The 19,433-nt window shown below is 35.5% G+C and overlaps 1 protein-coding gene across 2 annotated transcripts in view; it reads right to left on the reverse strand.

The window, feature by feature from the left end:
* ndst1b (N-deacetylase/N-sulfotransferase (heparan glucosaminyl) 1b) overlaps positions 1–19,433 on the reverse strand; it is a 111,034-nt gene that overhangs the window by 64,699 nt on the left and 26,902 nt on the right. For both annotated transcript variants that reach the window (XM_073824287.1, XM_073824288.1), the window contains exon 2: positions 818–919. The gene's annotated coding sequence lies outside the window, so the exon portion shown is untranslated. The remainder of the gene's footprint in view (positions 1–817; positions 920–19,433) is intronic.

Genomic DNA, 19,433 nt, shown 5'->3' on the forward strand with positions numbered 1-19,433 from the left:
GAGGCATTTCAATTGGAGGCAACAGCAAAGATACATGAGCAGTTTCTGATTTGAACTTAATTGTATCATTTCAATATCTGAAGCAAAAACAGAATGGTAGGACTTTAGCTTTCTGAAATTATGCTACATAAAACACTTGAAACAAACCTGACGCAAAAGACAACTTTAGTCCAGTAATCAGGCGCTGTTTGACAGGATTCATGTCAGAACAGCACGCAAATAAAATGCTTAACCGGCAAGGTTTTAAAGCACATGCAAATAATGTACTTATGTGATTGCGAATAAGTGCAGTGTCCCTGAGTGCAATGGTGTACCTTTGGTTTGAGAAGTGGGGGGCACAAAATGGGGGATCATGAATTATGAGCTTCTAATACGTTGACCTCCTAACTAAAGTTCTTTTCACAAATTGAACATATAAATAAACAGTATAAACAACAAAAAATAAACGACACAGTTCTTTTTTTAGACAAGTTGCACCACAACAATTTCTCACACTGGCACAAATGCTCCCAAATATATTTCGAGGTCGCGCAGATTAAATTTTGAGAGCATATGTGACCAAAACGGTCGCAATTTATTTTTGAAGAAAGTCAATCATTTGACGAAAGGGTTTGGAACAACAATGATGAGTAAATTTTAATGACTATATGTGACTACAGCAACCATGTGACCATTTGAGGACTTTGTAATTTGTTTACTCAGTGTTCTGTCCTTTGACAGACATGCAGCTGGTGCCAGCACATTACAAGAAACAGCAAGGCCACACAACAACGTTCCAACTGGTAAAGCAATAAACCCTGACCGGCTCCCATCCTACCTCTGGTTGACAGTGTGGTCCTCCCAGAATCTCATCAAAAGTGGCTCTGCTCGCCTGAGCTCGGGATCTGCAGGTGAGTCTTCCGAGACGCTGCAGGCATTCCTGCGAAACGAATCAGAGCACATCGATTAACAAAGCAATAACAGGAGCAAGCAGGGGAGAATATAAGGGACACGCCGGTGGGTTTCAGACAGATTACCACCCAGGTTTTCTGGAGAAAAACAGCCCTTGCTTAGTTTCATTCAATTAAAGTAGGTGGACAGATTAAAAGTGTATTAAATAGATATGTAATGGTACACAAAAATGACATTATAGAACTCAGCTTTGAAATTACAGATCGCTGTTTCCGGTACAGCCGGGTGAAAACACAACATAAAATTCCTTTTTTATTAAGCAGTAGTTTACTGAATAAACAATGATTCTGTCAATACTGCCACAACATACTACTTGCACTGGAGTTTATGGGGGAAGAGATTTGAAGCGCTTCCACTTTTGGATGCAAAACAGTTTAGAACATTTATAATTTAACCAGAATTACTGCACTTTCATTCTTTTGTGCTCTGACTGTTTAAAGTTTAATAGAGACTCACTGGTGCCAAGATGAGTTTTATGCCAAATAGAAATGCTCGCTGACTTCCTGACAATTACAGATAAGGTTACAACCCTAAAATGTAATTTATGCGCTGAAGAAAACTGGTCTTAAATGCATTAAACAACACACGCAGGAGGGCCAGTCACTTTAAACTTCACAGTTTATGGGTTCATTTGTAGCACTCGATATAAGGCATGTCTCATGTTTAAAACAACTTGGATTTTGCACATCTCCCACAGCAGCTCACTTGGTTTTCTTCTTTATTTTTCAAATGTGTTTGCAAAATCAAATTATACTGACAGAAATTATACTGTTCAATCCTAGGGGTGAAATTAAGTTTCAATATTTCCATGTATACACACTCTTTACATTCAGAAATGCATTTTGTTGTTTATGAATTTGATATAGATTTTTAAAAAGGAAAACAATTGTGATTCTTGTAGCAACAGCCAAAAATACTCTGTATGGGTCAAAATGATGAGGATATTAAGTAAAGATCATGTTCCTTGAAGATATTTTGTAAATTTCCTACTGTAAATATATCAAAACTTAAATTTTGATTAGTAATATCCATTTCCAAGAACTTAATTTAGACAACTTCCTCACAATTTTCTCAGCATTCCAGATTCTATCAGAATTCAGATTTTCAAATAGTTGTATCTTGGCCAAATATTGTCCTACCAAAACAAGCCAAACAGCAATGAAAGCTTTCAGATGATGTAGAAATCTCAATTTCAAAACATTGACCCTTAGGACTGGTTTTGTGGTCCAGGGTCAAAATGATCAAAAAGCTGTACCAGCATGTCACTAGAACAAACACAAGGCAAACTAAAGTAAAATTGTCAAATCATGTCTCCAAAACAGACAAAAGGCACAGCAAATAAATAAATGAATAATAAAACCATCAAAACAATAAAAAAAACAACAACCCAGACTCAAAAGTCTCTTAAATAACAGAAGCTAGAACACCATTTACAAGCAATGACTTTTTATTTAGAAACCATAAATAATAAAGTGCACTGTAAAACTTAACTAAGGCTCTGATGTTCTGCTTGACTACATTTCTAAAGTAGTTACAGCTTTATTAACAATATTTGTGGGCACCATATCTCTGCATAAATGAAACGTGGTGTCGTTATTTCTTTAGGCTTTTTTGAGCTCTTTTAGTATGGTGTTGTGCAGATGCTTAATATCTGGCTTAAAGCCAGGGACAACCAATATTCTCACACATTTTAGCATAAAACATCTAATTCTAAGACAACAGCACCACAATCCAAATGGAAAGATGATATTTTTGTGTTTTTCACCCCACAGAAAACTGTTAAAAAGTAAATGCTTAACGTACAGTCAAACCAAAAATTATTTAAACACCACATATAGTTAAAAAAAAAAAAAAAACTAGTGGGTACAGGACACTATAGTTAATTTATGTAAGTGAAGATAGCAAAATAAAGTAAACTCTGACTGTTATACCCCAAAATTCTTCATAAAGTGGACTACCAGTAAAATTGCTAATTTGGGACCATGACCATGTTTTGTTACATACCTTTCTATCAAAGTTATCTGACATTATCAAGATGAATTTGTTCTGACACACTTTAACTCTTGAGCTCTTGTCATATTTAATGACCATTTTCTAAACTATAGCGAATAAACTGATAGTGTGAGAAATGCTGAAGATGTCTGAATAAATTTTGGATTAACTGTAGTTTAATGCATTAAGACAATTATATTAAATGACCAAATTCAACACAAAACTTAGTAATAAAACATACTAAAAGATGAACTCGAGCGTTTTAGCAATATGTTGCTATTAGATTGTGAATAACTTGTAAAGGGATAGTTCAACAAAACTTCTGCAATTAATTACACTCATGTCATTTCAAACCCGTAAGACCTTCATTCATCTTCAGAACACAAATTAAGATATTTTTTGATGCAATCCTAGTACCACGTCCAAGGTCTAGAAAAGCACCAAGAAAATTCACAAAATTGTCCATGTGACAGTGGTTCAACTGTAATTTTAAAGGATTAGTTCACTTCCAGAACAAAAATTTACCCCCTCACCCCCTTGTCATCCAATATGTCCATTTCTTTCTTTCTTCAGTCGTAAAGAAATTATGTTTTTTGAGGAAAACATTTCAGGATTTCTCTCCATACAATGGAAATGTACGGTTCCCCCAAGTTTGAACTTTCAAAATGCAATGGCTCTAAACGATCCCAGCCGAGTAATAAGGGTCTTATCTAGCGAAACGGTTATTTTTGAAACAAACTGACAATTTATATACTTTTTAACCTCAAATGCTTGTCTTGTATCGTCCCTGTGATGTGCATAAGTAGTCTGTGAGATCCGGGTCAATACATTTAAGACATGTCGAGAAACTTTCATCTCATTTCTTCCCCAACTTCAAAATCGCCCTGCAGAAGTACAGACCCAGTGTTTACAAAGTGAACATACAAAGAAGATCAAACGCCCTTTACAAAAAAAAAAAGGTAAAACAGCGTTGTAGGACAATTTTGATGTTAAAAACAAAAAAGAGTTGGGAGTTTTTCGACATACTCTAACTATATTGACCCGGATTACACAGACTACACATGCGCATCGCAGAGACGAGCCAAGACGAGCATTTGGGGTTAAAAAGTATATAAATTGTCAATTTGTTTCGAGAATAACTGATAGTTTTGCTAGATAACACCCTTTTTCTTTGGCTGGGATCGTTTAGAGCTCTTTGAAGCTGCGTTTAAACTGCATTTTAAAAAAGTTCACACTTGGGGGCACCAAAGATATCCATTATATGGAGAGAAATCCTGAAATGTTTTCCTCAAAAACATAATTTCTTTACGTCTAAAGAAAGTAAGACATGAACATCTTGGATGACAAGGGCGTGAGTAAATTATCTGTAAATTTTTGTTCTGGAAGTGAACTAATCCTTTAAACTACGAGAATATTTGCGCAATTAATGACAGAATTTTCATTTTTGGGTGAACTATCCCTTTAAATGGTATTTTTTCTTTTATGTTTAGCTACCATGTAGGCCTGCTGTACTGCTTAGTTCTTTAAAAACTAACATAAAAAAGAATTATTGTAAGATCTTGGATCACGATCCTGCCTAAGGAAAAATATTATACAACTCAGTCTCTTGCCAAACCAAGAGACCCGTACCAAAAAATTCTGTTTTACTATGTAAAAACAAACAAACAAACAAACAAACATGTTTTTCATCTGAAGATCACCTAAAACTTTAAATTGTCATTACTCACTCATGTAACCTCTATGACTTTCTATCTTCTGTGGATTTTTAAGAATTATTGTTTTTTTTTTTTTGTCCATACAATGAAAGTCAATAGTAAACAAATACAGTTTGATGACCAACATTCTTTAAAATATCTTCCACAGAAGAAGTCATAACAGGTTTGAAAGGGCATGAGGGTGAGTAAATGATGACAATTTTGGGGTGAACTATCCCTTCAAATAACCATGCCACTCCATAAGCAGATTAACTAACTAACTAAATAACAGCATGGTTGAGTCACTGCTGTTCACTGGCTGGCTGAAGCTGCAGAGTGCATTAAGAGATCATTTAGAGTATCTAAATCCAGTTACTGCCCCCAAAAAGCAAGTCAGTGTGCTTCGAGATATATTATATGAATAATTCAAGCAGAATTTGCCCTGTTTTGATGCTCCACGGCTCCGGCAACCACAGGTCAATTTATCCGGTTCCTACCGGAGCAGCCAGGGAACTCGCGGCCTGCAAAAACTCTTTAAATTGAGCTTTCGTGCATGAGCTACAGTATGCATTGTAGCCCCTGACGGGGGAGAAAACAAGAACAAGGAGCTCTTGCAGATGGAGTAAACTTCACATCAATATCAGTGCTGAGACGTGTGCTTTATCTCGAAAAAGATACATTATCTTAGCAAGGCCACATTACAGCAGTGGGAGGGGAAAAGTGCTGAATCCGAGCAGTTGGATTGGAGCCACCAAGGGATTGGCAATGACACAGTGGCAGCTCTGGATTCCTGCCAACTGGTTCCTCCAAAAAAAAAAAAAAAAGTCATATCTTGCAGTCTGTTATCCTGGCAAAGAGGCAAGAGAACGAACATGCTTTTCCAGCCATGTTCCAAAAAGGGTTAACACAATGGCGATCTGTCCAACCAAGAGGCAAGATATCCAGCAGACGGCTGCAAACGCTGACGCACGGGCGCTCAAGCGGAGGCTATCGTTCTTTACTCTAATGACCGCTCTCTAATCGAGAGCCTCGCGTGGAGAGGTCTTGAGTGGCGGATTACAATCAGAGGTGAACAAAATCTGCACCAAGGTGCCGTCATCGGTCCTGAGGAGTGACAGGCGAGAACACAGACAGAAAGAATGGTTTTTGCAGCTGCTCGGGGGCCAAGACCCCTTATATATCCGGCTGGCAAGAGCCACTTTAAAAGAGCATCAAAACACAGTGTAGGTGAGCACAAGGAATACAGCCAAAAATAACAACTTCACACTTCACTGGTGCCTGTCTGAACAGCTGAGGCCGTTCCTCACCGGCTCACACAACTGCTGCAAGCTCGCTTTCTGGACAAATGCAAATCCGAGGGTTATTAAGGGAGCTCATAAGTCCTCACAGACTGAACAAGAAACTTCATGAAGGATTTGTTGTATGCAAAATCACTGAAAACAAACATGCTAAATCCTACTCCAGAATTACATGAAGTTTACACTATCTGAAGAGAGCTTAACTCTGCAAAGCGGTAATGATTGAGAATTTAGTATCACGCAGAAAAAAAGCCTCATTACAAGTTTGACTACTGAAAAGGAAACCATAGGTAGCATGGTATAATCACTTACTATAACTAGGAAGAGAAAAAAATTAAAATCAGTTTTGTTAAAAAATAAATAATTATATATATACACACACACAGCTGCTCAAAAGTTTGGGATCAGTAAGATTTTAACGGTTTATTATGCTCGTCAAGACATTTATTTGATAAAAAATACAGAAAAAAAACTGTAATATTTATCCATTTAAAATAACTGTTTTATATGTGAATATATTTTAAGATGTAATTTATTCCTGTGTTTTTTCTGTATTTTTGATCACATTAATGCAGCCTTGATGAGCATAAGAATAAAAAAACATTAAAAATCTTACTGATCCCAAACCTTTGTGCGGCAGTGTATGTATGTATGTATGTATGTATGTATGTATATATATATATATATATATATATATATAAAAATAATAGAGAGACCCCAGCAGACCCTCATGACTGTTTCAAGGTTAATAAGTCTTTTAATATATCAAATAAAGGAATATGACAAAGTCATTATTTATGATATAATAACTTTTATATATATATATATTTGTTTTTGTTTACATTTTTTAATGATTAAGAAGTGTACATTCACATTCAAGTTGTGAGGAAAATGAAAAATGACAGTTTTTACCTATTACATGTGACCGTGTGCATCTTAATCATTATTTTCTAAAATGTTTTAGAAAGTTATTTTTCATAAACATGATTCCTTTATGATTAAACCACTTGACATTTTCAAAACCATTCAGAGACATTTTTGCTGAAAATGGTATAAAAAGGCTGACGTGAAGGCAGAGAATACATTCCCAAGGACTTTGCACACACATTTTTAAAATGTTGTTTGTCACTGACCCAGCAGCATCAAATTCCTCGCAAATTGTGTGTCAAAATGCTGAACATCTCCCCATTTTCCAAATATGATTTGTTGTCATAAGATTTAGACAGAACAGAGATTAGGACAGGGAGAGGAGGACAAAACCCTCCTAAAATGGCTGTACATTTTAAGTAAATTTATCAAATTCATGCCTTCGGCCTGTCATCTCTTTTCCTGTGCCTCTTGCCAAAACAGAAGTTGCTTTGCTCTTTATCACAGTTCATATCCCTGAAGCCAGGATATCACTACAGAACCACATACCTCAATATAGCTATTTCCCCTGCTCCCCCGCGTGCACAAATGCCAAGACGTAACAGAAAAAGCATTCACTAAACAGCTGCTCAAAACTTTTGGGGGAGGTTTTGTTATCTAGAGCTTTTTCTTTACAATGACAACTGTGAAGTATTACCTTTAGAAAAAGGCATTTATGCTTTTCTGCATCAGACAGAAAATCATTTAAAAACTGACAAAATGTCACAAACATTGTCCCTGGGCTACGACTTCAATATTCCATCAACAGCGTGGCAAGATTTCCATTACACTTCATTATTCTGTGACCAGGTGACAGTTGACAGGAACTCGAGGCATTGAGTTTCTATACCATTCGGTACTTTGCATTTAAAAGGTTTGTGTCTTAAGGAGTTTGAGGTATGCAGCCATACTATATTTAACATGCAGGCATTAGCCAATCATAAAAGAGTGTTTCAAAAGCAAAAACATCCTGTTTACCTCTAAAGGTCCAAAATTGTGACAAAGCCAAATTACAGTGTTTGGTGCAGGAAAATTGTGACATAAAGCTAAATTACAGTGTTTGGTGCAAGAAACTGTGACAGAATAGTCAAAGTGGAATAAACTAAACTAAAACAAAGAAAATACAAAAAAAGCACACACACAAGAGAAACCACCACAAAAAAAAAAAAAAAAAAAAACACTAAAAACCCTGTTTACCTCTAAAAATCAAAAAGAGATAGACAAAGTGAAATAAACTAAACTAAAACGATAAAAAAAAAACAAAAAAAAAACACCCAGTTTACCTCTAAAGGTCAAATAAAATAAACCAAAACAAGATTAAAACAAAACAAACTATGCACAAACAATATAAACAAAAAACACCAAAAACAAAACAAACAAACAAACAAACAAACAAACAAACACAAAACACCCTGTTTACCTTTAAAGGTAAAAAAGAAATAGGAAAATTGTGACAAAGCAGTGTGTGGTGCAAGAAACTGACATAATAGGCAAAGTGGAATAAAATAAACTAAAACAAGTTTAAAAACAAAACACTAAACAAAAAAGCACAAAAAATAGGAACAAAAAAACACCACCACCAAACACAAACTAACAAATACATCAAAAACACAAAACACCCCATTTACCTCTAAAGGTAAAAAAAAAAAAAGACAAAAAAATTGAAAAACTGTGACAAAAGAACTGATGGGTGGTTGTGGAAAGTGTATTTCATTTTTGTTTAATTATTATTTTCAAGACTATTAGTTGTTTTTTCATTTTCTTTTCCTTTTTTGAATGTTATTTGTTAAAATGTAAGTTTTATATGTTTGTATTTAAAAAAAAAAAGTCCATTTACAAGTTGTTAGCTAAAATTTCTAATAAAATATTTAAAAGCTAAATTACAGTGATTGGTGCAAGAAACTGTGACATAATAGGCAAAGTCAAATCAAATCAAATAAACCAAAAAAGAAAACCACCAAAAAACAAAGAATAAAATAAAAAGCACAAAAAAAATTGAAAAAAGAAAAAAGAAAATTGTGACAAAGCTAAATTACAGTGTTTGGTGCAAGAAACTGTGACATAATAGCCAAAGTGGAATAAAAAAAATTAAAACAAGATGATAAAAACAAAACCCAAAAACATAGCAAAAAAAGCACAAAAAACAGGAACAAAAAAACAACACCAAAAACAAGCAAACAAACACATCAAAAAACACCCTGTTTACCTCTAAAGGTAAAACAAGAGATAGGAAAACAAAACAAAAACAAAAGAGCAAAAAAAAGGAAAAAAAAAAAGGGGAAACAACAACAACAACAACAACAAACAAAAAAAATAAACCAAAACACAACAAAACAACAACAAAAACGTACAATTTCCCTGCTTTGGAAAAGCTATGCCCTTTAAAATGAGTAAAATGTTACAATCCATTTTATTTTGCCAACTTCTGTTGTAGTACACCAGCATGTCGACACCTCAGAGTGAGCAGACATCGACTAAAAGCCACAAAACTTCAATTTCATGAGGTATATCTCACTCGGCAGCGACTGGTAATAACTGTTTCTTGTCCATAGCAGCCCAAAGGAATGTGAACAGACGGAATTAATGCGTTTTAGTAAACATTACGTCTTGGGTCACAGCACAGAGCTGGTCCAATCATTCCTGGTGCAAGATACCCATCTTGGATATCAGTGGAGAAGTAATGGTTTTCACCCCTCAAATCCAGGGTGGAATGCAGCTCACAGCTGTCTGGCTAGATCAGCAGCTGAAGAGGCTGACAGAGCAGGAGGAGCTGGAGCCCTGACAGCTCTGGATCCATGCGTCGCTGGCTTGGCCTTCTCCACCACGGACCCTGGCATGACTCCAGGTCCTTTCCCAAACCCAGGTGGTGGCTTATGAGCGCACTGAGATGCAGCACCCTTCCTGAACATTACGCTAGAGTAAAGAAACCCACCCTAAAAAAACGTCTGCGTTATGACATGAATTATGGCCCATCTACTCTCATTTCATTCAAGACGATCACAAGTCATTCTTGCAACTTCGCCAGACCTCGTCTGTGTCAGCCAGCCAGATAATGTTAACGGAGTTCACAACAATAATGTTCAGTACATCACAGAAAACCAAATGTTTAAGTTGGCAAGGCATAAGAACACATGTGCATGATCAGTGAACGCAAGATGTAGCGACAACGCAACAGTGGCCCAATGAGCCAAAAGACAGTCTAGCCCCTTTCACACAGAGCGTTGATCCTGTAAAACTGCCATACAATTGCCAGAGTGCCTTCTGTGTCGTGCAAACACATCCCGGGATTGATCAGGGGGATCAGTTCCAGAACAAACACAGGACTAATGCCGTAAAGGGTGTGTCATAGTGATGGCGCATGTTACCAGGTGTTTTGAAAGCAGATCAATGTTAACGACTAAAAAAATATGCGCAAACTTGAATGAAGCAGAGGTCAGACAGCTCCTCCACACTGAAGCTGAGATTGTTCGCCAGCTTAGTGAAGGAATACGAGTCACATTACACATCCTTTATGGGATCTTTACGGGATGTGTGTGAACGCATGCACAAATTCCGGAAAATCTCTGGCAGTGTGAATGAACCGAAATCAAACGATTCCGGGACATATCACAGGACACATTATCTGTGTATTTTCCGGAATCTCAGTGTGTAAGAGGCTTCTGTCAGCTAACCCGTAACTCTCTAACACTGGCTCAGAGCCAATGGGACATCCTTACGCTTCACCCCAAAAATGTAAAGTCAGGATTCTGCATTCAGTTATAATATCTGAGCTGTTCCATACAATGTAAACATATAGAGAGTAGGGATGCTCATATTGACCGTTTAACCGTTAACCGTCAGTAAGAATTTTAACCGATTATTACTATCAGTTAAACGGTTAAAATAATAATAATAATAATAATAATAAAATTATATAATATATTTATATAGTTTGCTGCATGGTGAAAGAAAAAATAATGTTTACTCGCGGGCGCGTGTAAAAGTGCGGCTGTCCAGAAATATTTCGTTGAGTAAGCACCTGCTTTACCTTCTCTTAGTTTGTGTAACTCATGTAAGTAGCCTATGCAACATGATGGCAAGTGGCGATATTGGGTTATCAGAGAGTGAATCCATGAATAAATGTATTCAAATTCTGAATGAATTATAGTCTAAAAAGTGCGCGCTCCCCTTACAATCACTGGAAAGCTGTCACTCATACATTACTGTAGTTAATCGCAATCTCACAAAGTTAATAAAAAGTAATAAAATAACCTTTACTCTGTACAATGAATCTCTTATTTACATCATGTCTACACTTTCTTTGTTTTGATGAGAGAGTTCGTGGAGGTATAGAATTCAGCAGAACTGAAACCGGCACTTTGAGTGGTGAGAGGATCGTAACATAGCCGCCTCTGATTGGCCATTGCTATAATGTAATCAACAGAAATGTCTGTGATTGGCTATTGAACGCTGTGAAAACACGTTTCTCCAGATAATGACTAGTGGATGAAAAGACCCGAACCGCAAATTGAAAGGATTTTTGTTAAGTGTTTTTATCATGGATCTAAGCGTTAACAGACAGCGTCCCAGTCTATCCGTACAGCATGTCCACATGTTAAAAACTGAGGTATAGGCTGGCCTGCTATATGTTTTTCTGTCCGACGAGAAGAACAAGACCGGTACAGTTCTTCAAAGCGCATAGAAGGATTCAGTGTGTTTTAGTTTTGTCATCTTAATTAGGTAGTTATTTAATTTATACATATTTAGTGTAGGCCTATTTATATTATTCCTTTTTTTATTTTATTCTGATTTTCTCTATTCTCAGAAGCGCTGCTGATGCGTGATAATTTGAGTATATGAATGCAGTTTTTGTAGTTGCTCTGTATGCTGCTGTTTGCACGTTAAAATAAAACATTTGCTTGTATTTTTATGTATCATCACAGATACTCGTGCATTCTATTTTTATTTTAAACGAATTTATTATTCTAATTTTATCAGTTAACGGTTAATGATCGGATAACGAGCAGCGGTTGTCGGTCAGGAAAATTAACCGAAATGAGCATCCCTAATAGAGAGCAGTATGGAGGACTAGAAGTGCGACTTCAAGGAATCAATTTATATTCACAAAATACATAACATACACTACCAGTCAAAAGTTTTGGAACAGTAAGATATTTAAGGTTTCTTAAAGAATTCTCTTCTGCTCACCGTTATTATTGATCCAATAAAATGACCAATTTATTTGATCCAAAATGCAGCAAAAGCATGAAATACATATTATGCAATATTTCTATTTGAACATATTTTAAAATGTAATTTATTCCTGTGATCAAAGCTACATTTTCAGCATCAGTACTCCAGTCTTCAGTGTCACATGATCCTTCAGAAATCATTCTAATAGGCTGATTTGCTGTTTAAGAAACCTTTTCGTATTATTAATGTAATCAATATTTAAAGTGCCCCTATTATGCCTTTTCAAATATGATATTTCATGTAGTGTGTCATGTAGCTGTATGTGAACATAAACTATCTGAAAAGTTGTGACGCCGACAGTGCACTATAAATTAAGTTTTTGTCTATCAAAAAAAAGAGTCGGCTCACATTCGCCTAAACGAGTCGTCAGCAATTTGAATCTTTTTCTGTAACGGCCACACGTCACGAGCTACACATTTGCGTAATGTCCGCCCACGTTCTATGTCGCGAACAACTTGCCCGCCCACAAACAGTACAATTTTCACGTGGATTACATCATGTCAAGAAGGCGTCCTGCACTGTGAGAGTGAATTTGTTTTATATGCCCTTCCGAAAGATGAAACTACCAAGAATGAGTGGTTAACATAAATTTTTTCAACACCTCAGCAGTCCAATGCCAATCTTGTGTTGTGTTCGCGTCATTTTACTGATGACTGCTTTTCCAATCTTGGGGAGTAACGTTACAACGCAGGATTCACCAAACGCTTGGTTTTAAAAAATGGATCAGTGCCCAGTTTATTTGGACCGGCTTGCTCCTCTGAACTTCTACCTGTAAGTATGATTAATAATTGATGATTGTATTTTCTAGCGATCGTTCAAAATACGTCTTTGTGTACGTTATGGTGTGTAACAACCCCGCACATTTCTTGGTAACCGGCTAACTTGCGTTTCTGTAGTTTTGTTGTTCAGCTGTGAGTGCAATGTAGTCTAAAAATTGTGATTGATGCAGCTTGACTGTCTGTCTGCCTTATTAGTTTAAGTAATGATAATGATAAACGATGGCTTAACGCAGTGTTATGCATTGTACAGTGTTGAAGTTCACAACGTAGAGGTGTGCCCGGTTCACTTACAAAAGCAAATTGCAAGCACTTTCCACAGTTAACATATGAGTTAACACCCACTGAGAAACGTCCTGCTCCAGCCGTGCTTGCAAAACAGTTTCTTGTCGATGTGCCACTTACACCGTTTCATCGTCAGACTCCGGCTGGAATTGATAGAGTAAAATCGAGGCTTTCTTTTCTATGCATTAACAGGTCTCCGCAGCTGTCATTCAGTTATGCCAATGGGCGTTTCGTTTTGCGCTGAAGCGGTAAACCAATCATGCAGGACTGCACCATCTGACCAATCACAGCAGTGAGGGCTCACGGAAAGGAGGGCTTTAGAGAGACTGATTCTTCGAACTGCTTCACACGAGTCGTCTACGAATCATTTAGAAACGGGGTAAAATTAAATCTAATTTTGGAGAAAACTAAAGTGTTTTTTGAACTTGCATACATGTAAACCTGTTTTAAGAGACTAATACAACAATATTAACTACCTTTAAAATGGCATAATAGGGGCACTTTAAAACAGTTGAGTATTTTTTAAGATGCTTTGATAAATAGAAAGATCCAAAGATCAGCATTTATCTCAAATAAAAGCTTTTGTAACATTATACACTATACCATTCAAAAGCTTAAAGTCAGTATTTATTCATTTAATTTCAATTAAATTTAAGAATTTAATGCTTTTATTATTAGCAAGGATGCTTTAGATTAATCAAAAATGATGATAAAGACATGAATTATGTTACCAAAGGTTTCTCTTTCAGATAGATGCTGTTCTTGTGAATGTTCTATTCATCAAAGAAACCTGAGAAAAAAAAAAAACAGCTGTATACCCAGCTGTATTCAATATAATAATAAATTGTTTTTGAGCGGAAAATCAGAATACTAGAATGATTTCTGAAGGATCATACGCCTGGAATAATGATGCTAAAAATTCAGCTTTGAAATCAAAGCAATACATTACATTTTAAAATATATTCAAATAGAAAAATATTTAAAAATGTTATTGTACTTTGGATCAAATAAATGCAGGCTCTGTGAGCAGAAGAGACGTCTTTAAAAAACATTAAAATCTTTCTGTTCAAAAACTTTTGACTGGTATAGACAAGTATAGTCAAACTTCTCAAACTGTCATAAAAGACATTTAAAACTCTTTTCTTATTAATATTCAAATGTGAAAACATAACTAATTAAATTATAAAATGGTAAACAGAATTTGGCAAAAGAGTAAAGAAAAGCAAGACATAAAAATACTAAATGTATTAAAAATACTAAAAATGTTTAAATGTCTAAAATACACTTAAAATGCCTTTAAAATGATTAATCAATGCATTACTAAATTTTTAAACATGTAAACTAGGAGTTCTAATCGAACGGGCAAGCGAGGGATCATAATAACCAATACTTCATAATTATTAAAAACTATTTTAAGCGAGTTGTGTGATACAAGTCTTCTAAAAGCTTTGCGTGATGAACAGACTGAAATGCAAGCCATTATTCGTGGATAATCTCTATTTTCTGTGTATTCAAATATGCCACGTGAAGATGCAGTGTGCATGTGACAAGAATGCAGAATGCTTTTGGTTTGTGTGTCATGAGACCATTTAAATTGTAGTAACTTTTTTATACCTTATATATAACAATAATTACATTTTTGTTCTGTTTCACAAAGCTAGAAACTAAGCCATATAAACTACTAAAGGGGCTTGACATTCCCTAATTTTTCCTTTTCATGTACCACAAATTAAATCAAGCAGATTATTAATTTCAATCCGTTTAACACATCTGGAAAGTTTTTATAATTATATTATTGTGCAAACCCAGAGCTACACTTAGAAATTACATCAATGAGATTGAACTACAACATGCAGATGAATTTGAATTAATTAGAGATCAAAGGCAGAGAAACAAGCCAAGAAACAAACTGATTTCATATTATTGCTCCACTTTTGATAGATACAGATGAGAAAACATGAAATAAGAGAAAAGAGAGGGGAGTGTGATTGGAAAAAGATGTGAATTTTAATTTCTCTGAAGTATTCCTTTAATATCTAACGTTCAAAAGCAGAAGTGGTAGATCAAGACCATCTAAACGAACTGTAACCTTGAAGAGTTTACCACAACAGACAAGCAGGACCATCTGTTGGCAGCCACACAGAATCAAGGCTAAATATGCTTACTGATTACCATCACCCAATAACGGCTTCGCAGTAGGAGGGTTTTGTGTAGGTAGGTGCACATCTCTGGAGAGGAATTCAACTGAAGAACCACCTCCAGACTGCCATGAATAATACCTCCCCAGACTAAAAGGGGTACGCCAGTGCTTGCTTTTTAATTCTTTTCGCAGATCACCCCTCAATTTGGACTTTTTTTATTAGGCACAAAGGCTTTTGAGAATCACAAGTCTATTTTTTTTTTGCACAAGTACTTTGGCTAAAGCTCTCAAGAATCGCCCATCATTGCTGGCATTCACAAACAGCAGGCACCTGACTAGTGGGTGGTAAAAAATAAAGCTAGAACGGTAAAAGCTTGGCTCCGTTACGATCCCTCATGCATCCTAAGTGGTGTGACGATAACAGTCCGATGGATTTTAATCAATTGCTCAACAGACAGTAATGTACAGCTGCCCAGCGATGGCATGAACTTCAAACCACAGCTTTTCAAAGCATATTTGAAGAGCATGAGCTCCAGCAGAATTCAAGAGACATAATTAAGCAGCACACATGCCTTTGCACGAGTATAGTCAAGGGATGCATTATATATTAACGTCACATCCATCATCAGCTTATTTGAGACTTTTTAATTGATCAGTATTGGTTGATATTGGATATGTAGTTGTCTTCATCTCGTCTATTTTTTCATTTAGACTAACTTTGTCTTCACTTAAAGGTAGGGATGTAACAATATTAAAATGTCATGATACGATAATATCTCCCTAATGTGATAATTGTTGCGATATTTAAAAAACAAAAACAAATAAAGAGTTGGAAAAACAATTAAAATTGTGTACATTTTAAAGTTAAATTATTATCTAATTCACTTTGACAGTTCAAAATCAAGGGCTCTAACCCATGTTAGAAAAGAAAAGAAAATTTAAGTCAGAAAAAAAGTCAGAATTGACTTGTACCTGAACTTTAAAGGGGACTTAACCCTTAATATAACAATAACAACAACAACTTTATAATATTGTTATTCCTATGACAGTAATAGCCATATGTATGTGTGGGTGTAAACGGCAGTAGAGCTTGTATTTTGACGGAAAACAGGTTTACAAAAATGTCTCTCACTACAAATCTAGTGAAGTGCTGTAATCATCTGCCCATTAAAATGTTGGGAATTACATGAATGTGATAATAAAGCAAAACTGGTGGCCATTACGTTCCAAAATGCGCACTAAACTCACAGCACACATGCAGTAATGGAGTTCACCGCATTCACCGTGAACTGAGCCGTTCTGGGGCACAGAAAACACCTGATCACAAGCTGATTACCTGAACAATATATGCGCCTTGCTTTGGAATTCGCAGCAAAAACAGTCTTGATGAAGGAATTAAGCCATATTGTGCTTTCCATTTTAGTTCGTTTGACATATACTTTGCCAAAGTATAATGGCCCAAAACACAACTTTAATGACCTTTCATGTTAGAATAAAAAATGTATTTTAAACCACATTTTTTGCGCGGAAGATCTATCGTTTTATATAGTCATTTGACTATGATGATATTGAGACAGATTTGCTATCGCAATACCACAATATTGATAATACTGTTACATCGCTACTTAAAGGTATTTTTAAAAAATTAACTTTTTTTTTTTTTTCATACTGTACATTATAATATTGTGATGCCTAAATTCACTTGTAGCATTTGAAGACATCTTAGGTCTTAGTGTTTTACTTTAAACAAAACAGTGTCAAAAACATATTTCAGCTGCAACATGAACATTTTTGTAGGGCTGCCACTAACAACTATTTTAATATTGATTAATCTATCGACTAATTAATCGACTAATCGAGTAATCTAAACATCTAATTTCCCACAAAAACAACAATTTTACTTACAAACTTTTTTTTTTAATAAAATCAATTAATTGGAGTAAAAATAATATAATATAATATAATATAATATAATATATTTTTTTGTGATAAAAAAATAGATGCAAGTGAACAATAGCCTTTAAAATTACTTTAAAATTTTTCAAATTGCAATAAAAGATTTACCTTACAAATCTGATGAAATGGAGCATGTTGCATTCCCAGATGAATGTTATAATAAACCTAAACTGACAAAGACACTCTACACATGTAAATGACAACAGTTACTGTGGAACAGCATGGAGACGCACGTATGTAACCTACAAGCATGTAAATAACTGACATACATATATTAAACCTGCATCTCATATGTATTTAACTGAATCTTAGCGTTTGTGAATTCACAATTTTGGATAATTATAATTTTTAAATAGGTTTAATATATAATGCAGCCTTGGAAAACAGTCTAATAAAGCATTTTATGGAATCTTGTCCGTGAAATGCGGCACTTCCGGATATTTGACGCGAACAAAATGAAATCGAGGATTTTTTAAAAAACGAATAGTTGATTAGAATCGACGAATCGTGACAGCCCTACATTTTTGCAACTGTTACATTGTGCAGTAATTAGGGCTGCACAATTAATCGAACGATGTTGTGAGGTGCGTTTAGTCAATGAAGCCGGTACTTTGATTAGTAGTAAATCTCCATCACGTGCGTTCAGCTGCGTTCAGCTGGAGCATTCAGAGGCGTAAATCACTGACAAGCTACGCCAAATCGCGCTCAAAATCGAATGCGATTTTGAACGCGATTTGGCGTAGCTTGTCAGTGATTTACGTCTCTGTGTATTAATTGCCGCTCCAGTTGAACGCACGTGATGGAGATTTACTACTAATCAAAGTACCGGCTTCATTGACTAAACGTGCCTCACAACATCGTTCGATTAATCGTGCAGCCCTAGCAGTAATGTGTTATTTCTTTTTAAAATGTTGGAAAAGAATAATAATCACACCACCACTCAATGACAGCAAATGGAAGCTACTCAGAAGGAAAAAAAAATTGTAATCTTTTAAAATTAGCCATTTTTAATTTATAGAAATTATCGACTGCACAACTAATGATTTTAACGTATGGCCAAGTAGCCATGTCAAACATTTTACTCATTGGAAAAAAAGGTTGCATTTTTAACACCGATATCCATTATTTGGAAAGATAAAAAAAATTTTTTTTTTAAACCATTTAAACCAATTTTCCTATTACTCTTTCTAACTCTTTCCACTCCATTGACCATTTTTTTTAAATCTTTCCACGTTGTCGCTGTTATACGATGACTAGATGAAAACACAGTGAAAAAGCAGAAACGACCGATTACATGTAAGCAGATACAGATGTAAAATAATGCGATCAAGCATTAAACAGTATATAAATCAAATCTGCCTAACGTTACTGAAAGAAACGTCGACCCAGAAAGGACTATGCAAGCTATGGGGGTGTTGATGGAAGCAATCTATTCCATCCATGTTTTGATCATCGTTCTGAAACTGATCCAGATGCGAGTCTTGTTCAAAATATTGCTTTTTTACATGAAACGTACCCACATTCAAGTGCTGATAAAAAAGAATGCATGAAGCTGGAATAAACATTTATTTTTTCAGTTAGTTTTTTCAAAAGCAGTGGCTCTGTTCTTTTTTTTGACATATTGCATGTTCAGATATTCATACAGCAAAATACTCTTTGTGGAAATGATCAAAAATGCTGGTGGTAGCTGGCAACTTAAAACTAAAAAAGCGCTAATGGGGAAAGAGTTAAATAGGATGTTTGAATAAATGTTAAACATGTGACTGACCACATCAGAAGTGCATTTCCAGAGTCACAGGTTCCCAAAACTCAAAAAAATGCATACGTTTCATCACTGAGAAGCCATGCAGATGTATTTTTACAGACGTCCCCATGAGAAACAATTATCATCCGAATAGGGCTACTAAATGAGAACTCCATGCTGCATTGAACAGCCTTCTTGACAAACTATCCTCCATTTCTATTAGCTAATGGCAGTGGCTCATGGAGGAATTATGGGACTGGCCTGCTGATGACCGTAAGCAGGTCATCTCGACTCGATCTTCTATGAAGCCTGTATTATCCACTCCAGCGATCTGATTTCTCAGGTGATAACCTCTGACCTATGGCAATTTAGTAAATAGAATGAAAAAAAGAGACATTTGTGCTTTTTATATAATTTTATATTGGTGATACAGTTACAACAACACAAATTTAATCTTCT

Source organism: Garra rufa, chromosome 19 (genome assembly GCF_049309525.1).
Source record: "Garra rufa chromosome 19, GarRuf1.0, whole genome shotgun sequence".
NCBI classification, from domain to species: domain Eukaryota; kingdom Metazoa; phylum Chordata; class Actinopteri; order Cypriniformes; family Cyprinidae; genus Garra; species Garra rufa.